Genomic DNA, 16,375 nt, shown 5'->3' with positions numbered 1-16,375 from the left:
TTCTGGCAGAATGTCCGCAGTCCTGAAGTGTTCTGATTTTGGGGTTTCAGAGGTCCAATACTAATATTTCTTTCTGCCTTTGAAGTAGGCAAACTTCAAAGGAAGGCCTTTACAGTGACAAGACACTGTTTTTCCTTGACCTGGCTCCAGACACACTGCAGGGGATGGAGACTCTTTTGAGTAAGTACAGGCAAAGCCCTATCAGGTCTTCTTATCTTAATAGTGACTTGTAGAGCGCTCGTACACCGGTTGGTTTCATGGCGCTGAGAACTAGAGGGTTACCAGTCTGGAGCAGATTATTCGTAAACCTGTGTGAATAACCAGGTTTTCAGAGATTTTCTGAATTTAAGCAGGTTGGTGCTAAGTCTGATTTCCAGGGGGATGGAGTTCCACAGGCGTGGGGCTAGGGTCACAAACCTGTAGCCCCCTTGCCATTTCAATTTGAAGGTGGGTATTGTCAGAAGGTGGAGTTGGGATTAACGGAGATTCCGAGTGGAGGTGCAGCGAGAGATGAGATTGTCAATGAATTTGGGGCTGCGACCTTATAGAGATTTGAACACCAAGCAGCCGACTTTGAATGTACATCGCTGGGGGATAGTGAGCCAGTGCAGCTTCCTGAGGAGGGGGGAAGCGTGTTGCCATCTAGGCTGTTTGTATATTAGTCGGGCCGCCTGGTTCTGTACCAACTGAAGTCGCTTGGTGAGGCCTAGAGGAAGTCCCAGGTAGGTGGCGTTTGCGTAGTTCAGACGAGACAGGACCTGAGCCAACACCACCTGGACCAGTGCAACGTGAGATAGTAGCCTGCTTATTTTTCTGATTTTTCGCAGCTGCAGAAAGCAGGCGGAGACCACTGTGCCTACATGTGTTTTTAGGGACAGGTCGTTGCCTATGGTGAACCCTAGACTTTTTACTGAAGTTCGGGGGGGTCCCAGTATTGTGGGCCCCACGGATTGCCACTTCCCCCTGTCAAAATTAATTCTGTTTTGCTGGGGTTGAGTTTTAAGTGGTTGAGGTTCATCCATTGCTGGATGAAAGTCATGGTAGATTGGAAGTTATAGATTCGGGGGAGTTGTCGATTGAGAACATGAGTTGTAGGTCATCTGCATAGTTGAAGGTAGTCACCTTCCTGTCTTTCAAGATTTTATAAGTGGTTAAAGAGATGTGGTGAGCGCGAGGAGCCCTGTGGGACCCAGCAGGTTGTTTTTTATTTGGGGGCAGTGAATTGGCCGATGCAGACTGCCTGGGTGCTATTTTCTAAAAAGGAGTTAATCCAGCTAAGGGCTGGGCCCTGAAAACCTTCCTCTCTGACACGGTCCACGAGTATGTTATGGTCAACTGTGTCAAATGCGGCCGAGAGGTCAAGCAATATCAGGGCCTGGCTATTGCCCCTGTCCGCGTTTCCTCGTAGGGAGTCCAGTATTGCTACTGTCACTGTTTCAGTGGAGTGAGCAGGCCAAAAGCCGGCCTGGCTAGGGTCAACAAATCCTGTCTGTTCCAAGAAGTTGGACAGGCATTTTGCCAAATGGGCTTCAAGTAGCTTAGCCTTGTAGGGGAGCAAGGAGATGGGGCGGTAGTTTGCTAGTGTCTGGGGGTCAGCATTGGGTTTCTTTAGGAGGTGGACTGCTATAGCCTCCTTGAAAGCCTTAGGGACGCAGCCATGGGACAGGGAATGATTTAAGAGGGCAGGGCTGGGTCTGGGAAGGCCAAAAAGGCCACTTTCAAGACGTGGGGGGGGCAGTGGTCAAGGGGAGAGCCCGATTTGGCTTTAGCAAGTAGGTTAATCAAGGTCGCTGTGTCAATGGGTGGGAAAGAGTCCAGAGAGTGGGGGTTCCTGGGTGTGAGCGGGGTAATATCTTGTGGGGGCCTGTGCGGAATGCTGGCTTTGATGTCAGTGATCTTATCAATAAAAAAATTATTCAAGGAATCACAGAGGGCCTGTGATGGCTTGGGTTTACTTAGAACTCTCTCAGGGTTTGACAGTTTGTCAACTATTGTGAACAATTCTTTGGCTTGGTTGTTGGAGTTGAGAATTTGTGATGAAAAATAGGCTGCCTTGGCTGCAGAGATGGCCTTCTTGTAATCCTTCAGGGCCCAGACATAGGTAGTTTTACCTTCTTGTGAGTAATCCTGCCTCTACTTTCTTTCCATTTGACGGAGGTAGCGTATTTGGGAGTTTAGGTCGGGGGAGAGCCATCTCTGAGCCTCATGCCGGCGGGTGAGGCTGATTCGTTTAAGTGGGGCGTGTGAGCTATTGGCCGCTAATAACCAAGATGAGAAGGATTTTTCGTGCAGGTTGACATCGGATGTGGGACGGGGGCTGTGTTGATTAGAGTGGCGGTGAAGTCGTTGTTGTCGATGGAGAGCCATTTTCTCACCATCCTTCACCTAAGGTAAGCAATTTCCCTGGGGGCGTGTGCTTTAAGGAAAATGTTACTAAGTGAAGGTCAGACCATACACAGGGCATGATAGATGGAGCTGATATCACTAAGTTGGTAGTCCAGAGTTGATCTAGAGTATGGCCTTTCAAGTGGGTGGCTGAGAAGATCTGTTGAGTAAAGTTCATGTTTTTTAATAGTTCTGTCAGCTCGGTGGATTGTGATCCTTCTTGAGGGTCATTAGTTGGGTCAGTGACAACCCCTCCCACCACTCTAGCTCAGGAAGGCCCATAATCCTGGTGATGGGCTATCAGAATATGCAAGGCATAACCCAGCTCTCTTTGTGTGACTTTCTAGAGTGAATGCACACGAGCCCAACTACCAGCCGGCCCAGACGTGTATTTTACAGATATGTAGGGGCACAGAATGGTTAAGCAAGAAAATGACCACATTCCAAAAGTGTAATTTTCAAACATGCAATATAAAAACCAACTTCACCAAAAGATGTGAGTTCAGAGATCCCAAACTCCAAATCTGTATCTGCTCTCAATGGAAAATTACACTTTAAAGATATTTCAAGGGGATCCGAATGTTACCCTATGGGAGAAATAGGCCTTGCAGTAGTGAAATATACCATTAGCAGTATTTCACTATTGGGACATGTAAAAACATGAGTACATGTCCTACCTTTAAAATACACTGCACCCTACCCATGAGGCTGTATTGGACCTACCTTAAGAATGACTTACATGTAGTAAAAGGGAAGGTTAGGGCCTGGCACGTGGGTGCACTTGCCCGGTCAAAATGTCAGTTTAGAACTGCACACACTGGCAATACAGTGGCAGGTCTGATAAATGTTTGCAGGGCTACTCATGTGGGTAGCACAATTGTTGCTGCAGGCTCACTAGTAGCATTGATGCACAGGCCCTGGGCACACCTGTTGCACTTTATGCCAATCACCAATACATTTTACAGAGGGAGCACTTGCACTTTACCACTGGTCAGCAGTGGCAACGTGCTCAGAGTCTTAAATGCAGCACACAGTCAAAACCAGGAGGTCACAAGCAAAAAGACTAGGGAAATCATGCCAAGAGATGTCAGGTCTAACAGAGAGGCAATAATTGTAATAATTTAGATCTCAAAGCAATTATTTTCAATTATAACGTCCAATTTGTCTCCGATTTAAAACCAGCCAGCGTATTTCATTTTTACTCAAGATTTCTTTGGGCTATTAGTAAATGTTACTTCCATACATAATGTTTGGTACACTTCCATACATAATGTTTTCTGTCATCTGGTATGTGCTTAAGTCTCTGAGCCAAAAGGCTTTATACTCCATACATCTCTCTACAATAGTCATCACTGTGTACCGCCGTGTACAGCACACCACTCCACCGTCACGTTTACAAACTGCAGTTTGTAATCACTATGGAGGAGAGGTGTGCTCTACACGACAGTGACTATTGTAGATAGGTGTATGAACTATGCAAACTTTCAGCTAAGAGACTTAAACACATACCAGATGATAGAAAACATTATGTATGGAAGCAACAGTTCCTTAGAGCCCTGAGTAAGCACGAGTAAGAGCAAAACACATTGGCTGGTATTAAATCAGAGACAAATTAAACAAAGAGAAGCACTTTGAATTACATTGTTTGTAGACTATTTTGGATGGACGTTATAATTGAAAATAAATGCTGTGTGATATATATTACCCACCGGTGGTTTTCAGTAGACAATTACTCATGTATCCACTCTGAGATCCAGTCAGACAACCAAATACTTACTTACAAATGCATGCACCTACTCACAGATCTACTGAGAGACTCATGCAACCAATCACAAACCCATTGAGACATTGATGCACCCACCCATTGATACACTGAGACAGTCACGCAGTTCGTTACAGAACCATTGATGCACCTCCCACATATCCGCTTGAATACATATAAAGTGAATGAGAGACTTGCTGATACAGTGATGCATGCAGTCACAGATTTCATTGAAAGAGTTATATATTGTGTTATAGAGATATTAAGGGAGTTATACATGTTATTATAGAGTCATTTAGATAGGAATGTGTTTAGTGTGTTGAATATAATCCATTTTGCAGTTATACGTTTTGACTGTGGGGGTGGCTGAAATTCACTTAAAAAAACAAAGGTTACAGGGGAGTTTTAGTTAGGAATTAGCATTTAAAAAAACCTAAGAAATTCAGTGAAGAAAAACAAAGGTTAAAGGGACATTATAGTTAGGAAATAGAATTAAGAAAACCTTTGAAATTCACAGAAAAAAACAAAGGTTACAGGGACATTATAGGTAGGCTGATAATTCACTCAAACAAAACCAGAAATATTCAGCAGTCATAGTTACCTGAGCTAACTATAACTCGCATCCCCGTAATGCACTGCTTATGACCTCTCATATTACATCACTCATGACATGATCAGTGATATCACTAACGACATCTCAAATGACATCACTGATTAAAGCATTGATGACATCTAAAATTAAATGATATGCAACAGTACAGTTCTTGTTAGGTCAGAATTCATTTAGGAAGAGTGCTATTTGTTTCACTAATAACTTTGACACCATTAGCAAATATCCACAAAACTTCCCCCCCAAAAATGCATCTACCTCAGCAGCTCATTCTTGGAAAGTTTTGTGGTGATCCATCAAGCGGAGCCGAGAAAAAGGGAGGTTTCAAAATGTTGATTTCCTCGTTAAATTCGAATGGGACTTTACTCTCCAAAACACAAACTGCAGAATCAAATTGCCCCAAAGTTGGCAGAAAATTCATCCTTTAACCAGAAAGGTCTTTTTTTGTAATTTGGTATAAATCTACTCAGCTGTTTGAGAAATTTGCTTTCATAGAGTTGCTTGGGGTGAGCTAAAAAGGAGTTAAAAAGTTAGGTATATTTTATGGAAGGTTGGTCCCGTGGAAGTCCTGTGGTATAGAAAATTAAAAAAATAGGAACCTCTGATTGGACGAGGGAGCATATTCTCCCATTGACCATTTCAGTACTGCAGTACTGGGACCAGGAACGCAGTACCAAGAAATCTTATTGACTGACTGAAACAGTGATGAAATTGTTGCAGCCCTCATTACAGGAGATTGTCTCTATGTCCTAGAAGAGTTCTCAAAATAGAGCATAATTGTAGGAAGCTGGCTCTATATATAGTTTTGTAAAAGAAGTACACTGTGAAGAGAGTCCCTTGAATCCCCAATAGGTAAGCAGAGGTAAAAGCAGATCATTTTAATGCTCTTTTTGTAGTAGTGTGGGTAAGCGGGTATGTTTATCAGAGGGTAGTGTAAGCAACTGTTGTACTCACAGAGGAAATAAATGAGACACACACTCAAGAATAATTCCGAGACCAATTTATAAAAACAAAGTACATTTTTAAGATAAGTACTTTGGGGGTTACAATTTTTCAAAGTTCCGAAAATATATCACTTTTGTGTGCAAATACGCACCACTAAAAACAATGGGGAAAAAGTAGAAATATGCATATCAAATCAGGCAATGTTTTCACGAAGTTCACCTTCTTGTTTTAGGTTGATGTCAGGACGAGGTCCAAAGTTCCAGCAGAAGAAGTTCATGAGCATCCCGGGCGGGAGCAGAGTGCTGAGAGTCTTGGAAGCTGGTGCACAAAAATGAGGTAGGCCACTTGAAAACACACTGCACAGGAAGACTTTCAGGTAAGTCCAATTTGTCTTTTTGAAGGGAGGAGGTTACAAGGGCTTGGGGACTACGGTAGCATGGCTGGCTGGTCGGTGTTAGGATGAGTGGGGCAGGTTGCAGCGCGAACAGGTCAGCCAGGCATTGTGCATCTTGAGGTCCTCATGGTCGGGAGCAGAAAACTTGGAGAGGCAATCTTGGGACAGCTGAGCCAATCAGGGAGTTTGCTTCTGGTCCTTGCTTCTGGTGCTTTGGAAGTCTGGTGTGGGCTCTTCTTCTTGGTTTTTGCATTTGGGGGTCCAGTACCCCAGGTAATGGTGCGTTGTGGCTCTGGTGAGGCCTGGTGACTCCAAAGTTGGCGGGGAGTCAGATTTGACCCTCTAGAGGTTTTGTACCTTTGTTTGCTTTGATGCTGACAAATCACACTTCATGGGATTGGTGCCTGCGGGGTGCAGGGGAGTGATACCCTCACTCCAAGGGAGCTTCTTGGTGATTTCTTGAAGACTAGAGGTGCTCCAGGGTTCTTGCATTCCTTTCAGGTTTCAGAACGACACAGCAGCAGCAGTTGTCGAGTCCTTGGAGCAGTAGGCAAGGCTTAATATATTTTTCTTCTGCAGCAGGGCTCAGTTATTGTGCAGCGGGTCTTCTTTGTCCAGGTCTTCTCTTGTCCTTCGAATACGATGTTCATCTCGGGGTATCACTTAAATTCTAAATCTAGGGGCATTACAAGGGAAGACAGGCAGTTGCCAATGGGCTAATTTCCTTTTAGCTGTCTACACCCTCTAGTGACCATTTCCTGTGGGAAATTTACTACCCTAGCCCTGATAGGTTATTTTCCCACCATTCCAAGATGGTGGAATTTCAAGAGAGGGGTTCATGTTGCCTGCGCTGCCCTAGGGATGGTGCAGTCTAAGTGGGGACACTCCTCCTCATCTAACTAATTTTCCCACCTTTCTTTCCGCCAACAGTTGAGCGGGAAAGGGGCTTGGCTTCACCTACCATCTGGAGGTTCCTGGGTTGGATTTTAACGGTGGCATTGCCTTTGAAGCTTCCCACTCAGGAAGGCCATCCTGTCATGAAGGAGGTGTGAAGCACCTCCACCCAGAGCAGGTTTTGTTGCTGTCCTCTGGGAGTGCTGGCTCTCACCTCATGAGGTCAGAAACATGCCAGGTGGTGGCAGACAGGTGAAAACATGTCAAGGACCAGACCACTGCTTGGTAGGGTTTCAGGGAACCCTCTAAAAGGGTCTCCTGTGTAAATGTATTAATAAATCCGACACTGGCACCATTGAGGATTTATTAAGACAAGATGTTTGGCACCCAGCATCTTACAAATCAATAAAGAGATCATGGAGCTAGAAAACTCGTGTTGACAAGCTTCCAGCCAATGTACACTTTATTGCTTTCCTGTTGACTAACAACATCCCAGAGTAGGCTGGACATTGTAGGGGCATATATGCTCATGCTGATATGCCCTAATATAGGATATAGTGCACCCTGCCTTAGGGCTAAATGTCTGCAGTAGGGTGTGACTTACCTATGTCTTAAGCAGTGTATGGTTTGCATGGCACACAGGGCTGTGTGCCATGTCAACTCTTCGGATATTTCAGCATCAAGACACACAGCCTGCAATGGCAGAGTGCATAGCCTTGGTGAGGGGTACCTGGGATGGTACAACCAGTGCTGCAGTCCCAGAGGACCCTTTTCAGTACCCATGCCCTTGGTACCATGGGTACCATTTACTAGGGACTTACAGGGGTAACTGAAGTTGTGCCAATTGTGGTAGTGTTTTGGAAAGAAATCTGGTACTGGGAACCTGATTTGCAGAGACCCAAAGCACTTGAATTTCGAAATCACATCCAGGGCATCATGCGAATAGTGGGGGCTAACCATGCAAAAGAGGCACTTTCCTACAATAATGGTTATTGGTAGGGACAGTCTGTCCTGCTGGCACTTATAAACTGATCCTCAAGTTTCCGCACTACTGCACCAGGCAAGCTTCATTTAGGAAGATTACACAGTACAGAAGTGCCATAGAGGCAAAGCTTGAGCAGTAAGTACTGCAGCACCTCCCCCAAAAATGTTATTAAAAACAAAAGACAAGAACTTGTTTCTGGGTGCCCTGGCAGGGTTGGGCAACTGTGGGGGTTAGGGCCCAGCTATTGGCTAGGCCCAGCCATCCAACCTCCTCTGCATACATCAAAGGGGGTGGCTACTTGCTGCAGAGTATGGCACAACCCTGCACTGTCCCAAAGGCCATTCCAGTGGAGCTTTGCCGGTCCTGGTGGGGATGGGCGTAGGGCTTGGTTGGAGGCCAAGCACTGACAGGGCATTGGCTGAATGTGATAAAAAATATAAAATCGATAAAAAATTTTTTTTAAGTGTCCTTATATTTAGATATGGTAATAAGATTTTAGCTTATGTTGAAAAAGACTGTAATTCACTAAGAAAACAAAGGTTAAAATAGTTTTACATGTAGGTATGGTAATAAGATCTTAGCTTACATTAAAAAAAGCAGGAATTCAGTCAAAAAAACTAAGAATAAAGTAATGTTATAGTTGAGTATCATACCGCTCGCTGCTAACTTTGGGATTCCTTGCTGCTGACCTGCTTTTCGCCCGTGAATCAGGACTGGAGGGGAGTCCACGTCGCTTCTGCCAGGGGCTCTGTGGAGGCTGCAATACCAGGACTGCGAGGACCAGGGTGCCTGTTCTCCACCTCATACTGCACACCTGCATCCTCTTCCCGGCCCCGCCTCCTGTGACTACAAGACGACCCGCGGCCCCCGCTTCGCGGGAGCCGCTCGCTGCTGACTTTGGGATTCCTTGCTGCTGACCTGCTTTTCGCCCGTGAATCAGGACTGGAGGGGAGTCCACGTCGCTTCTGCCAGGGGCTCTCTGGAGGCTGCAATACCGGGACTGCGAGGACCAGGGTGCCTGTTCTCCACCTCATACTGCACACCTGCATTCTCTTCCCGGCCCCGCCTCCTGTGACTACAAGACGACCCGCGGCCCCCGCTTCGCGGGTGCCGCTCGCTGCTAACTTTGGGATTCCTTGCTGCTGACCTGCTTTTCGCCCGTGAATCAGGACTGGAGGGGAGTCCACGTCGCTTCTACCAGGGGCTCTGTGGAGGCTGCAATACCGGGACTGCGAGGACCAGGGTGCCTGTTCTCCACCTCATACTGCACACCTGCATCCTCTTCCCGGCCCCGCCTCCTGTGACTACAAGACGACCCGCGGCCCCCGCTTCGCGGGTGCCGCTCGCTGCTAACTTTGGGATTCCTTGCTGCTGACCTGCTTTTCGCCCGTGAATCAGGACTGGAGGGGAGTCCACGTCGCTTCTGCCAGGGGCTCTGTGGAGGCTGCAATACCGGGACTGCGAGGACCAGGGTGCCTGTTCTCCACCTCATACTGCACACCTGCATCCTCTTCCCGGCCCCGCCTCCTGTGACTACAAGACGACCCGTGGCCCCCGCTTCGCGGGTGCCGCTCGCTGCTAACTTTGGGATTCCTTGCTGCTGACCTGCTTTTCGCCCGTGAATCAGGACTGGAGGGGAGTCCACGTCGCTTCTGCCAGGGGCTCTGTGGAGGCTGCAATACCGGGACTGCGAGGACCAGGGTGCCTGTTCTCCACCTCATACTGCACACCTGCATCCTCTTCCTGGCCCCGCCTCCTTCCTGACCTCTATCTTCTTTAAGGGTCTCGCTTCCACGCGCTAGCGGGACGCGCGCGGGGCGAAGACCGGGCAAAGAGCGGGCCGTTTGAGGCCGTTCGAGGAAGGGAGAGGCAGGGGCAGGGCAAACCCTCTTTCATTTATTCGTAACAGTCGCGAGCGAATCACTGAGGACCCGAGTACCCAGGATGTCTGCTAGAGAAACTCGGAGCAAAACTGGGCACGCCGCTGCCAAGCCTCCAGGTACTTTGGACTTATACTTTGCAAAGGCTGGCTCATTACTGATTGATGATATTACCACCCTAGAGAAGCGCATTTCGCTCGAAATAGACTGGGTAAGAAGATCGTCCTTGGGCCCTCTTAAACATGCTACCTCCCCACTCCAATTGCAAGAACCTGTTAATTTTGCCTTGGGGGGGTTATCTGGATCCCCGACATCCCTGAATCCAAATAACACGATTTCATCTATCGTGGATTGTGAAATTTCCACTTTGGTTGATTTCACCACACTATCCCTTCCGCCCCCAAGGCTTTCTAGCGCGCCAGTTACACGTAAAACAGACACTGCCTCCGAGTCATTCACTGTTAATAGCACTACCTCTAATGCGCAGCCGACCCAGAGGAATTGTGAGGGAGCAATACCCAAACGAAAAGGAAGGGCCCAAATAGTAGGGGGGCGCAGACCAAAGAATTCAAAGCATGTCTTTAGGGGAGAAATAAACTCTCCGGCTGAGGCTCGTGGGGGAGAGGCTATATCTCTAATCCAGGCTAATAGACCCTCGAGCCCAAAAACTTCAATACGGGAGGAGGGTCTTTCACTCGCTGACATAAAATCACTTATGAGTGAATTGCTCACCCCCCTAACAGATCGTATGGCAAAACTGGAATCACGCCTAATAAATTTACAAAATGGAATGGTTCAGTTGCAAGATACATTTAAATTATCCAACACAATTACAAAGCCCATAGAAGCATCATTATCTAGGGTTAGTAGCGGTTCACAACAGCCCGCCCATCCACACCCTACCAGATCTATTTCTTCCCCAACTCCCAGGTCCATGATTCCCCCTCGGAAAATTATTCCCAGCCTCCGGGACATCCCACTTCTCTCCCCCACACGGATGCAGGAACCTGATAGCAGGCACAGACCAGTTAATTTGCCGCCTGAGTCAGCCCCATACACAGTTATCCTAACGGGTATTCCGGAATTAAAACCACTCACTAGTGAACCAGTGATGGCGCTGAAAAACAAGGTCACTCACTGGCTCTCAAAAAATAGGCCTCTACCTGAAGGTATTAACAGCGAGGTCCTTATGGTAAGGAGACTTCCGTGGCTTGGAAACACCAAAAAAACCATTAAGGATGACTGTGTATTGATTAACTTTAGGGATCCCCGCACAGTATCTCACATATGCAGCTGGCCATATTTAACACCGGGATCTTCTATTTAATCTTTCCCGCTCTCATTTTTTTATCCACCCAAAACAACTGCGCAAGCTGAAGAAGGATGGGATTTTGTACCTAGGAAAAATGGGACTAGGGCCCAAATGATAGACGGGGAACCCCGGATGATAGGTCGCCCCAGCTTCGATCAAATCCCAACCCACAATCGATTCAGCACCTTAGATATGGTGGATTGACCGTCAATGCCCTTGGGTGGTGGTGCTTCGAACAAAACCAAGAATAGTCAACTAGCATCTACCAATGCGAAGGAACACCCTCCCCATATCATAGAGAGTGAAGAGGACGGTTCAGGGGCTGTTCCTTTCCTTTCAGTCACTCTATCTGAGAGGGCTACTTTTGGAACAGATTATGATTTAACCCCCAACTATGAGGACAGATCTGGAAGGGGCCTTATCCCCAAGTCCACCCCATCTGGCACTAAGTTCCTCTTTCCTTAAAATTCTATCCTGGAATATTGCGGGCCTTTCCAACAAACTGAACGACCCGTCTTGGTGCTCTTTTATGGAGCAGAAAGATATTTGTCTCCTACAAGAGACATGGGCTAGAGAGGACATTGATCACATGGGCTTTGCAACATTTTCTACACATGCAACGTGGCGGGGTAGAGGGCGCCCTTCGCGTGGACTCGCAATATGGGTGGCTACTGACCTAGGTTGCAGGGCGGATGTATTTCCCACTAATTCAGCAGATATTCTTGCCGTGCTGCTGGAGTGGTCAAATGCCGAAAGTCTCCTGTTGATTAACATCTATTCGAGGCCTACTAACATCACCCAGGAGTCACCCACTATAACGGAGCTTGCATTACTTCTAAATGATATACCAGAGGGCACCCCCTATCTCATAGGAGGGGACTTCAACTGTCACTATGAGCCCCTCCCAGGCTTCATGGAGGGTTTGGCTACGGAGGAGGATCTTTTGTGGCATATTCCACCTACACAGGCTCCGGCACCAAAAACATGGTCCCCCTTAGCCCTGCAAATTAATTCCCTAGCTTTGAAATATGGCCTTCGGGCCTGTAATGGCAGGTTTAACTCTGATATTTCGGCAAAATGCACTTTTAATAGATTGGGCAGCGAGTCAAGATTGGATTATGTCTTGCTCCCTGTGTCTTCTTGGCCCTATGTTAGTGATTTTTGGGTCACTAATAGGGATGATAGTGATCATAACGCCCTCGAACTAAAATATAGCTATTTTGGTTTACAGTCAGCTACGGGAAATCAAATGGGTGAATCCGAGGCGTGCCGGGCACTCGAGAATAACAGACGCAGAGTGAAGTGGGAGCACATATCTTCCCACCCGGACAAGATATCTAATCTATATGCACATGCTTTGCCCTTACTCGAAAAACTCGAGGTGCTTGTGGAGAAAGACATCACTGAGCACATTCATTCTCAACTCCCACAGCTACACGCCGACCTTATTAGAACGGTACATGAATTCCTAACTAAACCAATAACTAGGTCTAATGGAAAAACTTCGGGCCCCTCTTGGTATAATGGGGCTTGCCGTAAGGCAAAAGCTGACCTGCTGAAATCAATTAAGGAAGGAAGGGGTGGTGGGGACATCAGGGCTAGACGAATAGCTCATAAGTCTGTGACCTCTAACGCTAAAAGTGAGTGGGAATACGATAAATGGATCAAACTTACTAACTCCCTGGCCTGTGCAGACTTGCGCAAATTCTGGCGCTGCGTCAACACAGGCTCCGAGGATTTGATATCTGCCATAGAACCTAATATTTCATCTAAGGTTTGGCAGGACCATTTCCAGTCTCTCTACAAATCACCTGAGGATGCTGGGGTAAATTCTAGCTATCCCTACTGTCCCCCCGAGGCTGGTGAACCATTCACACTTAAGGAGGTACGAGATGCTCTGAGAGGACTGGCATCAGGAAAGGCACCAGGGCTTGACGGGCTTCCGGGTGACTTGTTCAAGCAGGAGCCGGATGTCTGGTCCCCCTATCTCTTGATTCTCTATAATGCCATCTTGGGCGGCATGGCTATCCCGGGCACTTGGCTGGGGGCAGAGATTGTCACAATTTTTAAAAAGGGCTCGCCTCTGCTCCCGGCCAATTACAGACCCATTAGCCTCATAGATGTACCGCAGAAGATTTTTGGCAGACTCATAAATCGCCTCCAGGAATGGATCGAAGATACGGCGACTATGAGTCCCTTTCAAGCGGGTTTCCAACGGGGTATTTCTACGACCGACCAAATCTTCTGCTTGAATCTTCTCTACTGGAAGACGGTGTTGATCGAGGGCGACAGTCTTTACACAGTTTTTGTGGACCTACGTGCCGCTTTCGATTTGGTGCCTAGAGACAAGCTCTGGTCGGTGCTAACGGACATGGGGGTTCCCGCCGACATCCTTTTCATTTTAAGAAGGTTGCATCAGGGGAATTACGCAAAAGTAAGATGTGGAAGAGGAGGCACCCTGTCAGACGCCTTCCCTGTTGATAGGGGGGTCCGGCAGGGATGTGTCCTTGCCCCGACCCTTTTTTGTTTATTTGTCAACGGGGTTGTAGATTATCTTTACAGCCTGAGTGATATTGATGCCCCAAAGTTGGACGGCAGCAGGGTCCCTGCAATTATGTTTGCGGACGATACCCTGCTGCTCTCCAAATCCCCTATGGGACTCCAACGGGTGCTGGATGGCTTTGCAGGATTCTGTGTGGAACGTGGCTTGGAGATCAATGCCGCTAAGACCAAATACATGATCTTCAACCCCCCTTCTTCTTCCACACGCGCTAGCCCTAGTATAGGGTCCTCTAGGCTGGAGAGGGTCTACACTTTTGAATACCTGGGCATAGTCATCAATCAGCGTATGACCTGGGAATCACACAAAATAAGGGCAAATATGAAGTTGACTCAGCTGGTGGGCGGTATAGGCAGGATAACTAAAGGACTTACCTATAGGCCCCTCGGTCCACGTATACAAATATATAAAGTTCAGGCCAGGGGGGCCGTTACCTACGGAGCAGAAATTTGGGGGCATACGTCTTCACAGAAATTACAGGTAACGGAGAATACTTTTCTTAGGCAGTTGACAGCTTTACCTGTTAGTACACCTCTCCTGCCACTTAGACTAGATCTGGGTTTAAGACCGATCTCAGAGGAGTTGGGCTTAAAACCCCTAACCCTCTGGTGCAAAATATGGTCTTCCCCAGAACTCCTCAAATACAGAGCAGAGTTGACAGAGATCTTGCGCCTTCGCAACAAAATACAAATACCATGGTTAACTTATATAAAGCATACTTGTGAGGCACTTGATAGACCAGAGCTGTGGCTTGATACTGAGACTGCTTGCCCCAGGGTCTCTCGTAAACTCATCACGAAGGTCTTCCGGGAGTATCATTTACGAGATGCCATTAGGAATGTGAGGGAGGGATCCCACACTGTCCATTTTTTGGCCTCTAAAGACTTTTATCATTTAGAGTTGACTCTTAATGATATGGGCCCCGCACTCACAAGGAAGCTCTATTTGCAATGGCGCTACAATACTCTCCCTCTCAGGGCACATACCGCACTTTGGTTACATTCGGACCACACGGCTTTATGCCCTTTTTGCGAGCAGACACCTGAGACAGATTTACATGTTCTATTTTTCTGCCCGACGTATCAAAGAGCAAGGAAGTACTGGCTCCGCCCCCTACTTAGAAATTTGGGTTTTAAGCAATACGCCCCCGCCTTTAAAATATTGAAGTCTGACCTTTCGCCCCCAATTGCCTTCGCTGTTGCCAAATTCTTAACGTCGATGTGGTTCACACGCCTACGCCTTCTTAAACAAATTTCAAGCAGAGATGATCTAATGAGTTAACTTATTTCTTTTTAATTGTGCAATGCTTTTATACTGTAATGTGTTTTATTGTATTTTGATGTACTCTTTTATGGTCATGTTGACCGAAATAAAGATATTTGATGATGATGGTATCATATCTTTTCTTACATTAGCAAATAAAAAACAGAAATTCACGGAGAGAACCAAAGGTTAAAATTATAGGCATTAAAATGAAATGAAATAAAAATGATGGCCAGATTTACGACAGATTTTTGCATGCGCAAATCGGTTCCAGACACGTTTGCGCAAGCAAAAATCCTGTGGGCCATGTATTAACACTATTTTGTGAGTCGAAAATAATTTGCGACTCGCAAAATAGTGTTTAGTGACTCACTATTAGGAAGGGGCGTTCCCTTCCTAATAGCGACCCCACATGCCACTCGCAGTTTACCGGTGGTATAGCACTCGCAAACGGGAAGGGGTCCCCTGGGGACCCCTTACACTTTGGGAATGCCTGCGCAAATATATATTTTTTTTAATGAAAATGAAAAGTTCATTTTTTGCAGGTCACCATTCCTGGTAGTGCCCGACATTCCCAATGGAGTCGCAAATTGCGACAGCCTCATTAATATTAATGAGGCATGCAATTTGCGAACCCATTGGGAATCGCTAACAGTGTGTCAGACACTGTTGTACATTGGAAATTGCGACTCACAAATTGCGAGTCGCAATTTGTCGCAATTTGCGAGTCACAATTTCCAATGGTCGTACATCTGCCCCTTTCTCTTTAAAAGAGAACAGAAATTCTGAAGTTTGCCAGTTCTAGTTTACTGAGCAAACTCTAACTTGTACCCCTGTCATGCAATACTTAGGACCTCACATATTACATCACACATGGGGCCATATTCTCAAGGAGCTATCGCTGAGTTATCGGCACCTTAACACAGCCAAATTTACGATAAACTTACCACCCCATTCACAAGCTGGTGCTAACAGCCGATAACACCAGTTTTCTTGCGATAGCATCCCTAAAATCATCGCCACAGATGACCCAGGCAACTATCTCTAATGAGATGCAGAGTAGGCGTTCCCGAGCAAAAAGCCGCGACAACACCACTCCACAACATTCACAACGACCAGCCTGATCTGCGATAAGAACACAAAACATGCGATAAGGCGCGTTAGCACCAGGATACTAACACCTGCTCAAACCTGGTGCAATGTCGGACCACAGCCTGCACCACAAAAGTGAGCCCAGCCCAGAGCCACACCTGAAGAACAACAGGTGCCATGGAGCCATTAAATATGTGTGCCGGACACCCAAGAGGGCCACAACACCCACCACCACCACCCCCAGGAGCCCAACCCCCAAAAGGCCCCCCCGGACCATCACAGAGGCAGCACAG

This window comes from Triturus cristatus, chromosome 3_1, assembly GCF_964204655.1.
Source record: "Triturus cristatus chromosome 3_1, aTriCri1.1, whole genome shotgun sequence".
NCBI lineage: Eukaryota > Metazoa > Chordata > Amphibia > Caudata > Salamandridae > Triturus > Triturus cristatus.
Note: the sequence above shows the minus strand (reverse complement) of the source record.